At 41.8% G+C, this 20,776-nt stretch overlaps 1 protein-coding gene across 11 annotated transcripts in view; it reads left to right on the top strand.

Annotated features, from left to right (window-relative positions):
• The window catches only part of RBPMS (RNA binding protein, mRNA processing factor), a 200,256-nt gene that overhangs the window by 98,349 nt on the left and 81,131 nt on the right, over positions 1–20,776 (top strand). The gene's annotated exons all lie outside the window — the stretch shown is intronic.

The raw sequence follows: 20,776 nt of genomic DNA, 5'->3' as shown, positions 1-20,776 counted from the left end.
CCTAAATTTGGTTATACACACGCAGTATGGGACAGTCCACTGGATCCTGTTGGGGTGAGGCTGTTCATTGCTGATAAACTAGAGAGCAGAAACAGGGCTGTAAAAATATTCTCGGAGGCCCTTTGTGGGCTGTATCTGATCTTTAAATGGAAGTCTTTTGAAATGGTTTTGGAACATTTAGGCAACTGCCTTTTTTTCAGTTGTAGGGTTTGTATATATCACCACTGTTCTCCCCCCACCCCTCCTATTTGCTTCTGCACCAGTCACTAATAAAGACTCAAAGTAAACTTTGCACAGCGATCCTTGAAGCATATACAGAAAGTTAAGATGGGTGCTCAAATGACTTAACATGCACTGTCCGTGAACCTGAAAGAAGAGTGTGTTAAATGCATTCTCTTTGCCTGCCTACCTCACAAGTAGGACTCACTCTTCATAGGCATTTCTAAGTAGACATAGAAGGACTTGGTTTTTATAATTCCAAGACTGTTTATATTGCACAGTATTCATCATTCAACATATCTCAGAGTTTAGAAAGTACCTTAATAACACACTCACATATAGCCACTGTTTTTATTTTTCCTGGCATGCACCTAATATGTGCAAGAGCGTGTTGGTTTCTTTCTTTGCAGTAATTAGAAAATTAGTCTGTAATTAGTATGATTATTCTTTGCCTTAAAGAACTGACATCACTCTTTTAACTTTAGTCTCAACACTAGTAAACACCAGTAACCCTTTTATCTTTAAAGGACCAAGTCATCTATTCATGATACATTGGATTCGGAATTAATAAGCATTTAGAAATGCACTCCTTTGTAGTTTAATTCTGGGTTTGGTGATTTGCACAAGCTGTATGAACACGTGTGTGGCCTTAATGAAAGTGATGCCCTCAATTTGCCATCACTAGGAAAAGAGATTTACACTATTATTTTCCAGTTGTAATTGATAGGAATTTGAACATAAACACCCTTGCCTTTTCATCAGATACACTGTGTGGCCAGCTGTATATATTTTCTAGACTGGGTGGTTTAGAAATATACACTACGGCTAGGGACAGGGTTGTGATTTCTTTTGTTTTATTGTTTAGCTTTCCTTTTTCTTCAGTGCCAGATTCGCTGATTTAAGCTCATGATCTGGGCTTTACAGAGATGAACCACACGCCCTAGGAATCATTTACCTTGGCCTAGCACAATTTATCTCTTACATTTCTTTAGGCTCCCTCTTTAATCCCTGAAGTTTTTGCTGTGACAGCTATAAGGTTTTGCACAAATACCAAGTAGTTGGTTAAGGCAGAACCTCTTCGTTGATTCCTCAAACAAGTTAACCATCAAAATTCTGAGCTTCCTCCGGTGTCCAGCAGAGGAGCAACAGACATCAGACTAATGTCACAGACCACCCTCAAGCCGATGTGGACCGTCAAGAGATTGTGTGCAGGTTTGCTCCAGATCCCATTAAGATCTTCTCAGAACAGACTTCTGGCCACAGTGGAGGAAGGAGAGTCTGTGTATATATTGAGGGTGGACTGAATTGAAGACAGTAGCGTGGAAACATACATTACTGTATGTAAAACAAATAGCTGGTGGGAAGTGGCTGAATCACACCTGGAGTTCAACCCAGGGCTCTGGGATGACTTTCAGGGGTGAGACGGAGGTTCAGTAAGGCTGGAACGTGTATATACTTGCAACTGATTCATGTTGTTGTACGGCAGAAACCAATACCGCATTGTAAAGCAACTATCCTCGAATTAAAAAAAAAAATCTTCCCAGAGTCAAAAAGTTACAAACCATTGCCGAGTATCTATGTTCTTTTAAACTTTCATCGTGAGAGCCATTTCGTGCCTTCGTTCAGCAGATAGCTGAGTGACCGCCTTTTACTCCCGCTATTCCCAGGGGGAGTGAGGAGTTGCTTAGGGTTACAGTCACGGTCCCATTAATGAGACAGGAAAGAAAGAGTCTTCAGACCTAAACAGTAAGAGGGACTGCTGGCAGCGCAAGTCACACTTGGCCTTTGTGGTTTAAGGATTCCAAGAGATGGCTTTGTCCCCACCAGAGGAGTTGGCCCTGTGTGCCTTCAGAGGAAAAATGTTAATGTCAGGACTCCTGAATGGAAGTGTGCTCTCTGCACTCTGGCCTGTGCCGCCTTCATGTAATATTATTTGTCTTCAAGCGTCACTATAAAATAGTGCTGTAACAGGTTTACTGACTGCGCTTGAAGTGGAGACATCCCCTTCCTAACGTCGTCAGGGCCCAGCTCTCTCAATCATCCTTTTCAGGACAGTTTGAGAACATAGTGGCAAAAGTTCAAACAATCATGCTGTCTCAACCCTTTGGAAAATAAACTCCGTTTGACTCGGATTCTGTTGACAAGTTAAAGATGGAGTTTATAGCGTTTTCAAAGGCTCTGTCATGACTTTATAGTCATCCTATACAAAGCAGATTCTTCCAGGGCATGGTTATGTACCAGCGGGGGTGGGGAGAGCTGCCTAACAAAAAGTGTGCTTTACTGGAAAAGAAATAAATTTAGGTGGGGTGAGTGGTATGGAGACCCGGATCCGAAGGACTTTCACCTAATTTCTTCTCCATGGTGGATTCAGTCTCTGGAGTTACCCAAGAGCTACTCACACTGTGAGAAACCAGTAGACATGGGCTAGAGAATTCCAAGGTCACACATCCGTTCCCTGTGAGGGAAATGAAACCAGAGAGAATAAAAGAATATTTTGAACCTGTACATCACTAGGTTCTCAAACAGCAGCTCAGGTAGCCAGCTTCCTGCAGTTGGAGGTAGTCTGATAGTGGAATATGAATGGCATCCTTCTCTTTTACATGTGGTAGAAGCACCGTTCGAGAAAGTCCAGTGGAGAAGAAACCCCATCAGTCCATGGTAGCTGGGCCGCAGGAGTGTTTCATAGGCTGACGTTGATCTAACCATGGAGCAGAACTCATTTTTTCTTAATGTCAACCCTGTGATGTATGGACAGTTATTCCCAGTTCATAGATTAGGAAACTGAGGCACAAAAGTTAAAAAACATACCCAAGACCAGTAGTGGAGGTTGATATGAATGCATACGGGCAGACTTCAGAACCTAGACAGTTGCTAAATTTTAAGTCGATTTTTGGAGGGAGGTTCTTCTCAAAATTGGTTGTGACCCTGAATGGAGTTATCTCCTTATAATTCACTACAAGTGATGGTTGTTCTGGAGATCCTGTTTTTCTTGCTTCCTTCACCAATATGTGGAAAAGTATTCACCAAGACAATTTTCTATTTGTTTTTCTGGTCATTCTAGATTAGCTGCGGAGGAGGGGCATCAGAAACAAGGTTTCCCTCATTTTGTTTTTTGTGTCAGATTAAACCTAACCTTAACTAGTTGTAGGTTTTCCTGTAAGAGTCTGGCTTAGTTTTGAGACGATCTGAATTTGAATTCTGCTCTTCACAAAAAAGTGAAGCCAGAGATAAACTGTGTTTTACTAAGTGGCCTAGGAAATACAAAAAATTTTTTATTCCAAGCCAAGGTTGGCTAGTGAGAGAGAATCGTGGGTTTCTCTGTCTTGGCCAAGCTGGTTCCACTGTGCCAGTCAGACCTGAGCTGGTTCCAGAGTATTAATCAGAGGAGGAATTATTCAATATGTAGGCTTCAAATCAAGGGTAAACCTCAGGAGACATTTTAGTCTATATGTGGACATAGAACTGAACTTCTCAAAACAAGATAAAGCTTCATTGTATTTTAAGGATTAAATATCTGGTTGAGAAAATTCTACAATTTTTTTTTTTTTTTAATTCAAAGAGTTAAAAATGAGCCTGTCCTGGTGGTTCAGATGGTAACAGATTTGTTTGCAATGCGGGAGAGCCGGGTTCAATCCCTGGGTTGGGAAGATCCCCTGGAGAAGGGAATGGCAACCCACTCCAGTTTTGTTGCCTGGGAAATCCCATGGACAGAGGAGCCTGGCGGGCTGCAGTCCATGGGGTCTTAAAGAGTCAGACACGACTGAGCACCTAAGACATCTAGAAACATAGTGGTTATTGGAAGATTTTTACTTTTTTTTTCTTTTTTAATGTGGACTGTGTTTTAAAAGTCTTCACTGAAAATGAATTTGTTACAGTATTATTTCTCTTTTATGCTTTGGTTTTTTCATCCCTGAGGCCTGTGGGATCTTAGTTCCTGGATCAGGATTTGAACCTGCACTCCCTGCATTGGAAAGCAAAGTCTTAGCCATTGGACCTCCAGGCAAGTCCCTGGAAGACTTTTAAATCAGTCAGTGGAGTGGGTCAGAGTCCAGCTCTGATGGGCATAACCATGTAACCCAGAGTGCATCATTTGGAACTGGATCTCCTTCTGAAAGCTTGATCTAGATACGTTACCATGGAAAGGGACACATTCTTTCCAGATGACTCTGCTTAGGCGAGGAGGACAGTGAGTAGTAAATCAGATTATTCTAAGGTAAATCCAGGGCAAGCAGTTTGAGGTAGTTGGATTAAGAAAAAGAACAAGGCGTAATCGGTCTGAGGGTTTCTCAATGGGCAGTGACCCAGCGGCACGCGCTGTCATATTAACAGTGCTGTTGTTTCTGCAAGCAATGCCCTTATTTAGGAAAAGTATGAAATATGGTTTACATCTGATGGATTCTTCTCTTCACTTACTCATTCTCTGTTGGAATTCACGTCTGCCTAAATTTTAGCACAGCGAAAACTGAACAGCAACCTCCATTCTTATGTGAGAATAATGTCTTCTTCACGGAACTGTAATGGACGGCGGTTCGTGACATTATACAGAAGACAGGGATCAAGACCATCCCCAAGAAAAAGAAATGCAAAACAAAATGGCCATCTGAGGAGGCCTTACAAATAGCTGTGAAAAGAAGAGAAGCGAAAAGCAAAGGAGAAAAGGAAAGATATAAGCATCTGAATGCAGAGTTCCAAAGAATAGCAAGGAGAGATAAGAAAGACTGCTTCAGCGATCAATGCAAAGAAATAGAGGAAAAGAACAGAATGGGAAAGACTAGAGATCTCTTCAAGAAAATTAGAGATACCAAGGGAACATTTCATGCAAAGATGGGCTCGATAAAGGACAGAAATGGTCTGGACCTAACAGAAGCAGAAGATATTAAGAAGAACTGGCAAGGATACACAGAAAGTGAAAGTGAAGTCGTTCAGTCATGTCCAACTCTTTGCGACCCCATGGACTCTAGTCTACCAGGCTCCTCTGTCCATGGGATTTCCCAGGCGATAGTCCTGGAGTGGATTGCCATTTCCTTCTCCAGGAGATCTTCCTAACCCAGGGATTGAACCCGGGCCTCTCACGTTGTAGACAGACGCTTTACCATCTGAGCCACCAGGGAAGAATACACAGAACTGTATAAAAAAATCATGACCCAGATAATCATGATGGTGTGATCACTCACCTAGAGCCAGACATCCTGGAATGTGAAGTCAAGTGGGCCTTAGAAAGCATCACTACGAACAAAGCTAGTGGAGGTGATGGAATTCCATTTGAGCTATTTCAAATCCTGAAAGATGATGCTGTGAAAGTGCTGCACTCAATATGTCAGCAAATTTGGGAAACAGCAGTGGCCATAGGACTGGAAAAGGTCAGTTTTCATTCCAATCCCAAAGAAAGGCAATGCTCAAACTACCGCACAATTGCACTCATCTCAAATGCTAGTAAAGTAATGTTCCAAATTCTCCAAGCCAGGCTTCAGCAGTATGTGAACCGTGAACACCCACATGTTCAAGCTGGTTTTAGAAAAGGCAGAGGAACCAGAGATCAAATTGCCAGCATCTGCTGGATCATGGAAAAAGCAAGAGAGTCCCAGAAAAACATCTATTTCTGCTTTATTGACTATGTCAAAGCCCTTGACTGTGTGGATCACAATTAACTGTGGAAAACTCTGAAAGAGATGGGAATAGCAGACCACCTGACCTGCCTCTTGAGAAATCTTTATGCAAGTCAGGAAGCAACAGTTAGAGCTGGACATGGAACAACAGACTGGTTCCAAATAGGAAAAGGAGTACGTCAAAGCTGTATATTGTCGCCCTGCTTATTTAACTTCTATGCAGAGTACATCATGAGAAATGCTGGGCTGGAAGAAGCATAAGCTGGAATCAAGATTGCCGGGAGAAATACCAATAACCTCATATATGCAGATGACACCACCCTAATGGCAGAAAGTGAAGAGGAACTAAAGAGCCTCTTGATGAAAGTGAAAGAGGAGAGTGAAAAAGTTGGCTTAAAGCTCAACATTCAGAAAACGAAGATCATGGCATCTGGTCCCATCACTTCATGGGAAATAGATGGGGAAACAGGGGAAACAGTGGCAGACTTTATTTCCTTGGGCTCCAAAATCACTGCTGATGGTGATTGCAGCCATGAAATTAAAAGATGCTTACTCTTTGAAAGGAAAGTTATGACCAACCTAAATAGCATATTCAAAAGCAGACACATTACTTTGCCAACGAAGGTCCATCTAGTCAAGGCTATGGTTTTTCCAGTGGTCATGTATGGATGTGAGAGTTGGACTGTGAAGAAAGCTGAGCGCCAAAGAATTGATGCTTTTGAACTGTGGTGTTGGAGAAGACTCCTGAGAGTCCCTTGGACTGCAAGGAGATCCAACCAGTCCATTCTAAGGGAGATCAGTCCTGGGATTTTGGCCACCTCATTCGAAGAGTTGACTCTAAAGTCCCTGATGCTGGGAGGGATTGAGAACAGGAGGAGAAGGGGACAACAGAGGATGAGATTGGCTGGATGGCATCACGGACTCAATGGACATGAGTTTGGGTAAACTCCGGGAGCTGGTGATAGACAGGGAGGCCTAGTGTGCAAAGAGTTGGACACGACTGAGCAACTGAACTGAATGTAAACACATGCACGCAGTCAGCGAGAATCAAAATTAACTTCTGATCTGAATTCTACCAATAGTTAATCAGGACTTTAGGGAGATTGCTTTACTTTTCTTCCCCTTCATTTCTTCATGTATGTTCAGGAGGCTATGGAACTTTGGATGAGGCAGTTCTTATATATCGTACAGGACTGTCCTGCTCCTTCTAGGAGTTTAACATACTTAGTACCTTCTGCTTAAAAGCACTGTCATGCATTTCCAAATATTTCTAAGGCGTGTGCTGGGTAGTAGGGATGGGGGACAGGTACCCATGATTGAAAACTAGTAGGTTAGGAGGTCCCCAGTGTGCAGAGCCAAATTCTGTGACTTCTGTCCTTTACACATTCAATGCTTAGCGTTTGAGAACCTACCCCAGTTTGCCCTCAGTTCCCCTCTTCTGTGATCTTTACTCAGGTCGTTCGTTTTATAGTTTTGTTTTAACGTTTGGGCATCACAACTCTTCACTGCTGGTACAATGACATCTTATAAATGGTAGAAAAATTCTATTCATTGATTCATTGTCAGAAACAGTATTGAGTTTGGAGAAATTTTTGGAAATTGTGGCATCGGTCCCCCTCCCCCCACCATTTCCTTTCCTTCAGTCATCTTTTCTGTATGTACCACATGCAGAGAAATCTTCCCTTCTGTCCCCGCGTGTCTCTGAATGAACCCCGTCCATTCCACAGTACATGTTACCCAAGCGTGTTTCCATTTCGATGGTCATTGAGCCCTTTTAAGGCTCTGACTGAATGTAACAACTGTTTTCAGAATCCTGGGGAAACTTTTCAATATACCTTGCTTAGAGTCTGTTTCTAATTCTATTGAATATTTTATGCTGCCTTTAGAAGAGAAAGATGTAGTCAGAAAACTATAAATATATTCCCCTAAGACTATCTCTGAAGTATGTATTTACCTCCTCTTACTATCTGAAGGGAGTAACATGTCTATCAATAATTTTCAGAAAAGTTAATATTTCTAACTTTTTTTAACCCTAAAAGGTAAAAATTCTTTCAGTTTCATTTTTATATCTTGAAAGATTTGTGGTCCCCAAGTTACATCCTTTCCTTGTGACCAAAATGCTCTTTGAAAATAAAAGCCTTTTATTCTTAACCCTCTTTACAAAATGTTTTAAAATATAACGGCATAAAGATACAAAAATCGAGACCACATTGAGACACCACTTCACACCCAGTAGGGTGGTGAAAATAAAGATGGGCAATAGCAAGTGCTGGCGAGGATGTGAAAAAATTTGAATCCTCCTAAATTGATGGTGGATTGAAATGGTATAGCTACATCGGAAAACAGTTTCACAGTCCTTCAAAAAAAAAGTTAACATAAGAGTTATATTCTATGCTCCAGCAGTTCTTCTCCTAGAGAACTGAAAAGATATCCACACAAAAACTTGTACACAGTGTTCAAAGCAGCCCCCCAAAGTGGCAACAACCCAATGTCCAGTTGGTGAAAGGATAACATGTGATACGTTTGTACAATCGTGTATTGTTAAGCAATTAACAATGGATGGATCTTGAAAACATTCTGACGGAAAGAAAACAGTTTAAAAAGATCAGATGATGTAGGATTCCATTTATAAGAAATGTCCCTAATGAATAGGTACGGAGACCATCGTGGATTTGTGGTTGGGAGAGGAGAGAGAGTGCAGTGGAGCGAGAGAGGAGTGGGGAGAGACTGCTAATGGATACCGTGCCCTTTTGGGGTGATGAAAGTGTTCTCAAGCTGTATGGTGCGGATGGTTGCACAAGTCTGACTATACTAAAAATCATTCAATTTCATGTAAAAGGGTGACTTTAATGGTGTGTGAATTGTGTTTATTTTTAAAATGTTATTTTGTTACTTGGGGTCGTGTGGGGTCTTCATCTCTGCCTGGGCTTGTCTCTCATTGTGGTGATTGGGGGCTACTCTAGTTGGTGGTGTGCAGGCTTCTCAATGCGGTGACTTCTCTCTTTGTGGAGCGCAGGCTCTAAGGTGCTCCGGCTTCAGTGGTTGCGGCAGGTGGGGTCAGTAGTTAGAGCTCCCGGGCTCTAGAGCACAGGCTCAGTAGTTGGGGTGCTCGAGCTTAGCTGCTCTGCAGCACGTGGCATCTTCCCAGAGCAGGGATTGAACCCGAGTCACCTGCATTGGCAGGTGGATTCTTTACCACTGAGCCACCAGGAAAGCCTGTGAACTATTTTTAATAACAGCTTTGTGCACTGTATCTATAATAGCTGAAACTACTGTCGAAACTTTGAGAGCATTGAATTTTTAGTTTGGCTGACATTAAATAACTGAAGTAGAAACTTAAGTCATAAGTAAAAGACCCCTGTCTGTTAGCAGGAAAGGATTCAACTATATTTTTGTGTTAAAATAAAGTTTTTTAATGTGTTGTAATTAAGCCACCTCCTACCTCTGAAGATCTTGCCTGTATCTTCCTGTATATACTATTATGACTAGAAATCTTTTGAGTGCATTATGTACAAGAATAAATACTAATATAAGAATCATTTTCTCGTTTATTTGTTAGCTTGTTTGAGTCAGCAGTAGGTGAAGGAATTTATTAGCTTGTCCTGGTCAACCATAGTGAAGGGAGCTGGTGTTGGAGCCCTGAGTATCTTAATGAAGAAGTCTTCTTGGTTCCTGAGAAACTGGGTAGTTGTTTATTGAAGCTCAACTAACTCATGATCTCAGTGAATTGAAATATACATGCTTTGCAAACCTCTCGCGTCACCAGCAGAGTATGCCTCTCTCTTTATTACTCCTGAGAATTGATTCAGTTCTTTCTTCCCTATGGATCTTGTTTTGTATACCACTGTTTATAGAAGTGAGCAATGTTTTTTGAACTTTTCTGTTTAAAACTTAATAGTTCTGATTATTTAGAAGGGAATCACTTTACCTCCCACTCCCTAATCCTGCTACGCTGTCTGATTTCTTTTGCTTCGTAGGATGATAGTCACTACCTTTAAAAAATTTAAGTAACTAACACAGCTTAGTAATAAGAAAGGTCAATGGCAGTTTGGAGATTCCTTAAAAAACTAGAAATAAAACCACCATATGGCCCAGCAATCCCACTCCTAGGCATATACTCCGAGGAAACCAAAACTGAAAAAGACATGTGTACCCCAGTGTTCATTGCAGCACTGTTTACAGTAGCTAGAACGTGGAAGCAACCTAGATGTCCGTCAACAGATGAACGGATAAAGAAATTGTGGTACATATACACAATGGAATATTACTGAGGCATAAAAAGAAATGCATTTGAATTAGTTCTAATGAGGTGGATGAACCTCAGTTCAGTTCAGTCACTCAGTTGTGTCCAACTCTGCGACCCCATGAATCGCAGCACGCCAGGCCTCCCTGTCCATCACCAACTCCCGGAGTTCACTCAGACTCACGTCCATCGAGTCCATGATGCCATCCAGCCATCTCAGCCTCTGTCATCCCCTTCTCATCCTGCCCCCAATCCCTCCCAGCATCAGAGCCTTTTCCAATGAGTCAACTCTTCGCATGAGGTGGCCAAAGTATTGGAGTTTCAGTTTTAGCATCATTCCTTCCAAAGAAATCCCAGGGCTGATCTCCTTCAGAATGGACTGGTTGGATCTCCTTGCAGTCCAAGGGACTCTCAAGAGTCTTCTCCAACACCACAGTTCAGCAGCATTAATTCTTCAGCGCTCAGCCTTCTTCACAGTCCAACTCTCACATCCATACATGACCACAGGAAAAACCATAGCCTTGACTAGACAGACCTTTGTTGGCAAAGGAACGTCTCTGCTTTTGAATTTGCTCTCTAGGTTGGTCATAACTTTTCTTCCAAGGAGTGAGCATCTTTTAATTTCATGGCTGCAGTCACCATCTGCAGTGACTAGGCCCTATTATAAAGTAAAGTAAGTCAGAGAAAGATAAATATCATATACTAACACAGATATACAGAATCTAGAAAGATGGTACCAAAGAACTTATTTGCGAGGCAGCAGTGGAGAAAGAACATAGACAACAAATTTATGGACATGGGGAGGGGGGAGGAGAGGGTGAGATGCATGGAGAGAGTAACTTGGAAACTTACATTACCACATGTAAAATAGATAGCCAACAGGAATTTGCTATGGGTCAGGAAACTCAAAGGAGCTCTGTATCAACCTAGAGGGGTGGGATGGGGAGGGAGATGGGAGGGAGGTTCAAAAGGGAAGGGATATATGTATACCTATGGCTGATTCATGTTGAGATTGGATAGAAAACAGCAAAATTCTGTAAAGCAATATCCTTTTTTTTTTTTTTTTTAAGCAATATCCTTTTAAAAAATAAATTCTTTAAAAGGTCAGTGGGTACCAGGTATATCAATAACCACCTGGTGGAGCTCTGAGTCCTGGTGGTTTTAACAGCAGTTTTTGAAACAAATCTGGATATTTACTGGAGTCTCTGCTTGAGTAAACCTGGAGAGGTGTACCAGAACTCCGTCCTTCAGAGGATCTGGGGTTTAGGACCAGAAACCAGGATAAGGAGGGTGCTGTGGAGCAGGAAGATAGGATCCAGGTAGTGAGATAATGTTATGAGATCACAGAAGTATTATTACCAAGTTTTACTTTGATTTGAGCTCCTTTTCTTACAGGAATTTCATATCCTTCCATTAAAAAAATATTTTTTTTAAAGATGGGGATTTCGTTGACCTCATCTGTGAAGGTATGAAGATTCTAAAGGCCAGAGAAGAGCTGAGCAGATGATTACAAAAGAAAATGGGTTTTCCTACATCAGGATTTTATTGTACAGCATAGAGTTTCTGGTGACAAATTATTCTCACTCTATATAAAGTCCGAATGAATTGGTTAAAACGTATAACCTACACAAGGAACATTATTTCTTCCTTTCAGCGTGGACACCTGGCTAGCCAGTCTTTCTGGATGCTCCGCATTCCTTACAGCAGCATGGGTTTTTGTTGGGAGTCGGTTATAGAGAAAAGGGCAATAAGAAGCTTATCAGAATCAACCAAGAAACTCATCAATTATACTGAGTTGACTCTTAGGAGATTGCTGCCACTGTACTATTTTTTATTCTACATACAAAAAAGTATCTGGTTCAATAACAGATACTATAAAATTACCTGATTTAATACAGGTATCCACTAGATAATCTCGGATCCACTAGATTTCTGCTTCAGAATGGGGCATGTGTGAAACACCAGGAGGTTTCGATAGGAAATGACCTGTGCTCTAGAAGAGGTGGGTCCCTGGTGGCCCAGGAGAGAAGAGGGTCCTGACAGTGGGGTAGGTGGTAGAGGCAGCCTCTTGCCTTACAGGGGAATGTCATGTGGTTCACCCGAATGGAATCATGTTCTTAAACATTTGAACTTGCCTATATCAGGACCTGGTAAAGGCTTTTGACCTAGGAACCAGTAGAAACCAGGCATCATGCAAAACCTAGGTTCATTCAGGCCCTGAACTTAACCTTTATAGCGGTATTTACGACAGCAGTTTTAGTTCCAGTTGTCTTTACTGCCCCCCCCATTATTTTTTTTTAACATTTCAATATATTTCAATTAGAAGTTGAAAATTAACTAAAAAATTAAATGCAAGAGGCAACATTGAAAACTTGGTTATTTAGAAGCTTCCTTCAAAAGATTGGGCGTCTTGGGAAGTCATAGCGGGCTGGGAGGATGGTAAAATTCTGGGTCCTCCGCTTTTTAGTCCATATACATAAAATTATTCAGAAATTCCTAATTAGAAATTCAGAAATGTGTAAAAGATGAATGGGTTGATGAGTCCACTTTGACTTTTCAATTGGTAAAAATTTTACCTGCTATGAATATGTAGAAGGAAAAAGTGAAGATGACAAGAACAGGGAGACGCTCAAGCAAGGCAAACAGAAATAAATGAATCTTAACTATTTCAAAGAAACAGTACAGCCATAATGAAGTTGGGAAGGGAACTGACCCAGATAATTATTTTCTTTAATCTTTTTTGGAGTATAGTTGCTTTACAGTGTTGTCACTTCCTCTGTACAGCGGAATGAATCAGCCATGCACATATATGGAAGCCCTCCTTTCTGGACTTGCTTCCCATCAGGTCACCACAGAGCATTAAGTAGAGTTCCCTGTGCTCTACAGCACACTCTCATTAGTTATCTATTTTATATGTTATGTACGTGTCAATCCCAGTCTCCCAAATAATTCTCAGATGCACATATTGTCTGTATACTTTTGGGCTAAAGAGATAAAAAACTGTAAATACCGAACTATAATTAATAGGTTTTCCTTTTTTGTTGAAATTGTTTAGCACTTCTGAAACTTTTTGTTAGTATTCCTGGATTGAGCAAATAAGCAAAGGTATAGTGAATGATGAGCGCGCTAGGATTCAGAGGCAGACTTAAAAATAATGGAAGGGGAAGGCTAGAATTAACCTAGTGGTATTGGATTGGAACTGAAACTATCAGTACTCACTTGTGTTTTTAATACATCTAAGATAATAGGGAGAAGGCAATGGCACCCCATTCCAGTACTCCTGCCTGGAAAATCTCATGGACGGAAGAGCCTGGTGTGCTGCAGTCCATGGGGTCGCTAAGAGTTGGACATGACTGAGGGACTTCACTTTTCACTTTCATGTATTGGAGAAGGAAATGGCAGCCCACTCCAGTGTTCTTGCCTGGAGAATCCCAGGGATGGGGGAGCCTGGTGGGCTGCATGGTCCAGTCTATGGGGTCGCATAGAGTCGGACACGACTGAAGCGACTTAGCAGCAAGTAGATATAGAGAAATAGATGTGGATGCAAAAGTCATGTGTGTGTTTGCATATAAATCTGGGACAATTTGAGCATGCCAGCAAATGCGAGTAATTTAAAATAAGGCATGAATCCATACTGATGTGTGAGTGAATGAATGAACAAATGAATGTGGAATCAGAATGAATGTGGAATGCAGAGGGGTAGGTGTTTCCTTAGAGCAGAAGACTAGTGAATATGAAAGAAATGACGGGCTTGGTGGGGAGCGAGGAATAACCATTTGGCAATCCCAGTAGTAAAGGTGGCTTCAAGTGAAAAGTATTTATAGATGTTAAAACTGATGGGTGAAATGTTGAGAAAATATTTAGTCTCAAAAGTACCTCGCTATGACATATTTCCTAACTAGAAAGGGGGAAAATAGTAACCTCACAGTGGAAACTTGGCAAGTGATCAAAGTTATTATCACTAATAATGAGACAAAAATGACATCATGTGTCTCTTTGATAGAATGCATGGAGAATGACACTTGTGTGATATTCCTGTCAAATACTTGTAACCTTAATTTAATCAACAAGCAAATCAGATAAACCCAAATTGAAGGACATTCTACCAAGAAATAGCCTGTACTCTTCCAAAATGTCAAGGTCATGCAAGACAAGGCCTGAGGAAAATATTCAGGGAGACTAAGAGATGACAGCTAAATGCTATGTATGACTCTAGATTAGATCCTGGATCAGGAAAGCAGAGAGATGTCCTTGCTTTATGAAACCAAACTGATTAAAAGGGCATCATGCTTTCAAAGTTGTTATTTTCTTTTTTTTAACTTCTTATTTTGTATTGGAGTATACCCGGTTAACAATGCTGTGGTAGTTTCGATCAGTTTAGTCGCTCAGTCATGTCTGACTCTCTGCGACCCCAGGGACTGCAGCATGCCAGTCTTCCCTGTCCATCACCAACTCCTGGAGCTTACCCAAACTCATGCCCATCAAATTGGTGATGCCATCCAACCATCTCATCTTCTGTCATCCCCTTCTCCTTCTGCCTTCAGTCTTTCCCAGCATCAGGATCTTTTCCAGTGAGTCAGTTCTTCGCATCAGGTGGCCAAAGTATTGGAGCTTCAGCATCCATCCTTCCAGTGAATATTCAGGACTGATATCCTTCAGAATGGACTGGTTGGATCTCCTTGCAGTCCAAGGAACTCTCAAGAGTCTTCTCCAACACCACAATTCAAAAGCATCAGTTCTTCAGCACTCAACTTTCTTTATGGTACAATTCTCACATCCGTACATGACCACTGGAAAAACCATAGCTTTGACTAAATGGACCTTTGTTGGCAAAGTACTGTCTCTGCTTTTTAATATGCTGTCTAGGTTGGTCATAGCTTTTCTTCCAGGGAGCAAGCATCTTTTAATTTCATGGCTGCAGTCACCATCTACAGTCACCGTCTACAGTGATTTTGGGAGCCCAAGAAAATAAAGTCTGTCACTGTTTCCATTGTTTCCCCATTGTTTGCCAGGAAGTGATAGGACCGGATGCCATGATCTTACTTTTTGAATGTTGAGTTTTTCACTTTCATCGATAGGCTCTTTAGTTCTTCTTCGCTTTCTGCCATAAAGGTGGTTTCATTTATATATCCGAGGTTATTGATATTTCTCCTGGCAATCTTGATTCCAGCTTGTGCTTCATTCAGCCTGGCATTTCACATGATGTACTCTCCATATAAGTTAAATAAGCAGGGTGACAATATACAGCCTTAACATGCTCCTTTCCCAGTTTGGAACCAGTCTGTTATTCCATGTCCGGGTCTAACTGTTGCTTCTAGACCTGCATACAGATTTCTCAGGAAGCACATCAGGTGGTCTGGTATTCCCGTCTCTCGAAGAATTTTCCACGTTTTGTTGTGATCTACACAGTCAAAGGCAGAGGAGTCTGGCAGGCTAGCTGCAGTCGATGGGGTCACAAAGAGCTCAGGACAACCGAGGACATAAGCATCTGCTTACACACAACACATCCACACCCTCTCTACATCCTGTCTCTCAGAACTTTGCTGAGCTCTTTCCTGGACTACCACCTGGTAAATTTCGGCACTTCCTCAGTGATGCCTTCCTGGTCGTCAGTCACTCCGGGCCTTGACTGTGTTTCCCATGGAGTTCTAAACCTCTTGTTTGTCTCTTAATCTAACCATTAGTTTACCTGTACAATTCCTCTACCAGAGTGTACCCTCTGAACTCAAGGCAGGGACTTGACTGATTCTTATATCTCTAGCACATAGAACTGTTACATGCTTGCTTAAATCTCTTCTGTTTTTACTGTTAATGAAATTTCAAGCATACCAAAAGATAGAGTAACGAACATCCACAAACCCATCAGAATATACCAACATTTTGTTGCATTTGCTTCCATTCCCCCCCCCCCCGCCCTAGTATTCTAAAGTAAAATACTTGCTGTTACGATATTTTGTCACATTCTCATTATTCTTTGTATTTCAGTACAAAAAATTAAAGACAGGATGAATCGGGAGATACAGATTGACATGTTTACACTACCATGTGTAAAAGAGATAGCTGCTGGGAAACTGCTGTATAGCACAGAGAGCTCAGCTCAGTGCTCTGTGATGACCGAGAGGGGCAGGATGAAGGGGTGGGACGGAGGCTCAAGGTCGGGGGGGGGGGGGGGAGTGGGCGGTGATATATGTATACTCACAGCTGAATTCATGCAGCTGTACAGCAGCAACCATCGCATCCGTACAGCTATTATAGTTCAATTAAAAATAAAATATGCCTGAGAAAAACATTCTTGAGATCACAAGAAAATCGAAAGATATTTTCCTACATTATGATATTATCATGCCTAATAAAATTGACAGTTCCCAAATACCACCTAATGCGCATCCTATATTCAGCTTTGTTCATATTCCCACAAGAAGTCTTTCACATCTGGTTTGTTTAGTCAAGGACCAAACATTGCATATGAGGCTAGGCCTCTAAGGATATTTGAATCATTCTAGAATAGCCCTTCTCTTTCCTTTTTCCTTCCATTATTCAGTGAATAAGCTCCTGACTAATATTTATTCCACTCTTGTGAGACAACATTAATACCAGAGACACTGCTAAAGGGTTGGAATGATGTTGAACCTTTATGTTCAGAATAATCATGATTCCAAACCCATGATTTGCAGCCAGTAAATCGTTCCAGCACAGCCGCTGTGCCTAAGAAACCAGAATTGCAACAGCTAGAGGAACACGAGAGCAACTTGGGATCCGAGCTTTGCAGTGCATTAATTAATAAGGTTTCCATCCTGTCTTCCAGAAAGACACTGAAAGAGCTACAGTCCATTTCCAGTGATTCTCTAGATTTCTGTAGGCTCGGGTCTTCAGGATTTTGTGATGTCTTTTCAGTTTGCCGTTTTCTTGTGTTTTCTCATATAGTAGCTCTTCCCTTGTCCTTCTGAGACGCCAGCCTTTGATATAGTCCGTAGAGCCATAAAATGGCATTTTGAAGCTCTGTAACTTGATTAGAATCTAACTTCAATGTAAGTAAGAAACAAAGATTTTCATTAAGGGGGGCGTCTAAGTTTACAACTCTGAAAACTCTTTGTTCAAGATTTTTCATTTACAGATAGTTTTAACCTTTCATTTGAGGAGAAAGAGAAGGGATAAAAAGATGTTTTGCAACTGCCTCAATAAAGTGAGTGTAGAGCATTGCCGTATGCAGATGCGGGGTTTGAATTTTCCTTCCAGTCTGTAATTGCCGTTTGTCACTTTTGAGATTGAATTGTTAAGACTTTTAGTAATCACATACATCAACACAGATGCGTTGAGTAAAACTGTCTGTACGGGTTGAGTCACTTGCAGTGAGGGGAGAGGTGGGCTTGGGGCTGGGGCTGGTGGAGAAGAGGAGATTCACCTGCGTGAGACTCCAGAAAGGTCAGAAAGAGTACTGCGGCCTATTTTAGGAACTATGGTGCAAGAAACAAAACCGTGTTATTAAGGTATCTCAGCTCTGGCTGCCATAACGAAATAGCACAAACGAGGTGGTATAAACAACATTAATTCTCTCAGTTCTGGAGGCTAGGAAGTCCAAGATCAAGCTGCCAGCAGATTCAGTATCTGGTGAGGATCCTGCTTCTGGCTTGTATACTGCTACCTTCTCACTTTGTCCTCGCATGGCCTTTCCTCGGAGGGTGCTCTTGGAGAGAGAGGTCTTGCGTGTCTCTTCCTCTTCTCTCAAGGGCACTAATCCCTTCATAGGGGCCCTCCCTCTGAATACATCACATTGAGAGTTAGGGCTTCAGCGTGGATTTTGAGAGAACACAGATATTTAGTCGGGAACACATAGGCTTATGGATTTGCAACTGCCCTGATACAGTCTTTGGTGTTATTTAGTAGACTGCTAAATCCTAAAGGAAGTCAACCGTGAATATTCACTGGAAGGACTGATGCTAAAGCTGAAGTTTCAATACTTTGGCCACGTGATGTGAAGAGCTGACTCATTGGAAAACACCTTGATGCTGGGGAAGATTGAAGGCTGGAGGAGAAGAGGGCGACCGAGGATGAGATGGTTGAATGGCATCGACTCAACAGACATGAGTTTGAGCAAACTCTGGGAGTTAGTGAAGGACAGGGAAGCCTGGCATGTCGCATGCAGCTCATTGGGTCATAAAGACTACTTCTAAGGATACTTTTGGCCCCTTGGGTAGGGAGTTCGCCTTTGTAGATCACAGTGAACCTGTGTTGCTTTGGTCAGAGTGTACTAGGCCATCTTGGAGAGGTTGTTGGCTGTCCCTATAGCCAGTAAGGTTGGGTTGCTTCTGAATACCTTCTCAAACTGGTATCATCCTGATAACCAGAAACTGTTCTTTCAGGACACCATTTACAATTGGAAGAGAAAAGGTTCTATTCACTTATCAGAAGGGTTTTGGTCAATTTTAGACAATAATGAAAAAGTTGATTTTGAAAGTCACAGACTCCCTCTTTCGATTTAGTAGTAATCTTATCCTGATAGCATTTAATGTTGGAAGTCACTGTGGCCAGAGACTAATCTTAATAGGCTTTAATTAAAAGCACAAGGAGTTTGTTTTTTCTTTTCATGTCTCCTTTATCTGTCTTCCTCTTTTTCATCTTTCTCCTCTCCTTTCTTCCTTCTCACATCCATGTTCCCCCCATCCCTGCCTCCCTCTGCCTCCTCTTCATCCTTTTCACATTTAAATGTTTTTGGCTTGGCTAATCCCTCTGGATAGAAACTGAGCGGAGCAGGATATTGATTACCAAATATGGTATTGCTGCTAAAGATGTTAGAGGAATGTAGCTTGTATTCTAAGCCTCCGGCCTCTGAATAAGCTGCCAAATAAATTAGGTCATTTTAACTTCTGAGTTGTTTTTTTTTTTTTTTTAATAAGGAGCTGGAACTTTGATTTGGAACATGATGGTGGTGTTATTTTAGCTCACAGAGGGAGGGAGGAGTATGAGGAGTTGGGGCCACTCAGGCATGTTTTAGGACCTGAGTCACGAGACCAGGTTGTGTAAGAGCCTCAGTCAACTCAGGCGCGTCAGGAAAAGGATTGAGGCATCGGATATAGACGGAGAGCCTCCTCTCGGGGACTAGAAACTCCAGAGGACCCCTGACCAGGATGCTTTTCCCATGCTGCTCATGGTGATGTGGGCTCAGGGTGAGGACAGGTGCTTCTTCACAGAAGGATGATGGAGTTACGTGCCAAGGAGGACACTCTGAAATAGAGAGCATGCTGTTTCTATGTGCAGTTGGATGGAGCGTGAGACGAATATGCAGGCCCTTCCATGGCACACCTCTGACAGCAGGGATCTGTGTTCATCTCCCAGCAAAGACCACAGCTCTTCAGATCCGTATTTGGACATCTTTACTCTATTGTGATACCAGCTCTGATAGAGGGAGATGCTCTCCATGGAAGTGAATGGAAGCAAACACGACTTCTGCATGCTGCCTTGTCTTTTTTCCCCATAGATAAATTTTTGGCAAGACAGTCCTGAAGTTTCCCTAGTTAAGACAAAAACTAACGGCAGTTAAAGAATTGCTTTTTACATTTCATACAGCTGCCCCCTTTTTCATTTTGTCACTGGTTAGGGCTGCCCAAGAGGATTCCTTGTTCACTCCAACCTGCTTGCTCCTGCAGTTTGTTTCTTCTGAGAAAGTGTGTCGATCAGGCTCAGAAGGAAATTCCACCCACCCTGGGACTGTGGGTCAGGGCTCGAAGGCTTCCGTGGTGCCTCCCCAAGGACTTCTCTCCCCCTCAACTCCCTTCGTTTTTCTTATTGCTGTTACCATGAGGGCACAGCTCTTCCTCCCATCTTTGGACCTGGGCCTGTGAAGTTCAGAGTTATTCATGCTGGTCTGCAGAGTTAGAGACTCTTACTAATTTCCGGTGGAAATTGCTGTTTAATTCAAGCTAATTAAATGAAGAAAGGGGCTTTGGAACCCGCAGGCTCATGTGGGTGGTAATCTAAAAACCTGTGTTCTTAAGACCCTCATTTTCAGAACTCACTCCTTTTCCAGAACATGCCATACAGGCAAACAGGGTGCCTAAGTCTGTTCTGAACACACTGGTATGCACCATATTATACTGGGGTGTCTTTTTCATACCATTACTGGGGTCCAGATTCCATAGCATTGGACAGTAGATCTCACGAGATGATTCAGTATGCTCAGACCTTCTTGAATGATGGAGTTGGGGTGGCGGGGTTTCAGAACAGACTTATCTTGTCCTAAATATTGTTTTTCATAGGGACTTCCCTGGCAGTCCAGTGGTTAAGACTTCACTTCCAATGCTGAGGGTTGCGTGTTAGAGCTCTGGTCAGGGAGCTCAGATCCAACATGCCTTGTGGCCAAAAAATCCAAAACATAAAAAAGCAAACAATATTGTTACAAATTCAGTAAAGAGTTTAAAAATGGTCTACATCCAAAAAAAAAATCTTGTATTTTATAGTGTGTGACTTATTTTGTTGAATATGTTTTGTGTAGGTAAACTATAATAATAGAGTTAAGGGTAGAAATTACTAGCCTCTCTTTGGTCCCAGTAATCTGTTGTCTGTCCATCCATGTAGCTAATGAGCCAGCGATAGTCAAAATCAGGACCTTAACACATCAAGGCATTCATCTAAATTTATCAGTCTAGAAGCTAACTGGAATGAAATGATACTAATTATATTGAAATCTTAAAACTGTTTCATTCTTATCTAC

Source organism: Capricornis sumatraensis, chromosome 4, assembly GCF_032405125.1.
Source record: "Capricornis sumatraensis isolate serow.1 chromosome 4, serow.2, whole genome shotgun sequence".
Taxonomy (NCBI): domain Eukaryota; kingdom Metazoa; phylum Chordata; class Mammalia; order Artiodactyla; family Bovidae; genus Capricornis; species Capricornis sumatraensis.
Note: the sequence above shows the minus strand (reverse complement) of the source record. Positions and strands in the feature narration are given on the sequence as shown.